The sequence below is a fragment of the Frankliniella occidentalis genome, unplaced genomic scaffold (genome assembly GCF_000697945.3).
Source record: "Frankliniella occidentalis isolate FOCC.00 unplaced genomic scaffold, Focc_3.1 Scaffold4703, whole genome shotgun sequence".
NCBI classification, from domain to species: Eukaryota; Metazoa; Arthropoda; class Insecta; order Thysanoptera; family Thripidae; genus Frankliniella; species Frankliniella occidentalis.
Window position 1 is genome coordinate 1 of NW_026271749.1, and position 1,854 is coordinate 1,854.

The 1,854-nt window shown below is 57.6% G+C and overlaps 1 long non-coding RNA gene across 1 annotated transcript; it reads right to left on the reverse strand.

The window, feature by feature from the left end:
* Nucleotides 1–65: 65 nt before the first annotated feature.
* Nucleotides 66–1,847, reverse strand: LOC127752163 (uncharacterized). Its single transcript, XR_008012300.1, has 3 exons — nucleotides 1,753–1,847; nucleotides 684–755; nucleotides 66–142 (listed from the first exon to the last, which is right to left on the reverse strand). It is a non-coding gene; the product is annotated as an uncharacterized LOC127752163 (long non-coding RNA).
* Between the last annotated feature and the right edge of the window lie 7 nt (nucleotides 1,848–1,854).

A 1,854-nucleotide genomic window follows, 5' to 3' on the forward strand; every position in this document is an offset into this window, starting at 1 on the left:
GGGGGGGGGTGAACACTGATTTTTCTGAGTGAAGTCCTGTACGCCACGGTTTTTCCTTACCTTCGGGCCCTGGCGGCGGCGGCGGGAAGGGCGGCATCATGCCCCCCAGCTCCTTGCTACCGTCCCCCGCATCCTGCTCCACCTGGAACAGCGAAGGATCCAAGATGAGCCATAAGTCTAGGTTTAGAGTTGATGCGATACCCCGCGCGCTCGTCCGGGCGGCGGAGTATCGCCAGCGCACGGAGGCGACAGAGGGCGCTCCTGGGCGCCGCCCGTGCGCCGGGGCGCCGGGCCGGACCTAAAGCGGACCATAAATACTACATTTATGAGCCGGATCCGGCAGAAGACAGAAGGATGCGGTTAGAGATGCGATGATAAGTACGGGGGGAAAACGGAGTCTTTCACCATTATGCATGCATCAGATTATTACAGTTTACAGGGTCGATAATAAGGAAAGCGGTCATGCTGTCTCGGGGTTATTAGCAGCGTCCGACTGAAAATGGAGACCAGGAGAACACATAAGAAGATTCCGCACGCAGATAGGGTTAGCAAATAACACCATATTAGTCCGCACCACAAAGCCATGCAGCACAACCGGCGACACCGATGACGACGGCAAAGAAGGAGAAGATAGAAGGTTGTCCAGCACCAAGTTGGGGCCCTGCAAGCAAGGCGCTACTTACACCGTTGTCAGTCAAGAGGATGGCGGAGCCCGTGAGGAGGGCGTCATCGCCGCCGCCGCTGGCCTCGAAGTCCTGCAGAGGAGGAAGAGCCGAACGCAAATTGTAGTAAAAAAAAAAAAAAAATACACACGTTGCAGAGTATTGGCGATCTAATTTTATATTGGGATCAACCACCGAGGGATCGATAAGAATGGCAATCTAAAGAGGTGATGTCGAAGAGAGAGAGAGAGGGGGGAGGGGGAATCAAAATGGTGATGGGGGAGAGATGTTTTAGAGAACGGAAATGGGAGGTGTGAAAAAGGGGGGGGGGGTCGAGGGCAATCAGGACGCAGAAGGTGGCGGGCGCGGCGGCGGCAGTCTGCAGGTGATGGCGTCAGGGGACACTATGCATATTCACACGCCAATAAATATGCGGAGAGCGCACGCGGGGAACGAGAGCGAATCCCCCGGCGCACTGCGGCGGCGTGGCGAGGCGAGGCGTGGCGGTTGACTTTCTGTCCCTCAGCGGAGCCGGAAGGGAATGCCCTGCTCCCGCCGCGCCGCCGTTCCAAACGCCGCGCGCGTCTGCAGTCGCGCTTCCTCCTCCTCGCCGCCAGACGTAGAGAATGTCTTCCCCTCCTCCATAGTATAATCGAGGCAGTAATAATTCGCCCCCCTTCCCCTCTCTCTTTTTACACGCCTTGCCCCTGCTCCTTGCTCCACGGCGACATAGACGAGGGGGGCGGCAGCAGCAGCTGCAGTGGTGGCAGCAGCAACGGGGGGAATGCAGACGGACGGGACGCAGAGGTGGCGCCTTTGTTGAAGGAGAGCTGCCGTACCATGCGAGAGAGAGAGAGAAGGGGAAGGGGTTGGGTGGGAGAGTGAGAGAGAGAATGTACTACCAACTGAATGTACCCCCTCCCCCCGGTGCGGGCAGGACACGACGCGAGCCGCGGATGATTCCAAGTGTCGTGACGCCGCGCGCGCGCTCCGCTGGATTACAGCGAAATTGAAGGTAAAATGGAGAGAGGAGAGAGGAGAGGAGTGGAGAGGAGAGAGGGGGCGCGACGCAGTCAAGAGCACTACTCACGTTGAGGGGCGTCGTCTCCTCCTCGCCGGACCCGCTGAACTGCAAAGCAACACAAACACGTTATTCGCGACAGAAATAAAATAAAATAAAACAAAACAAAAA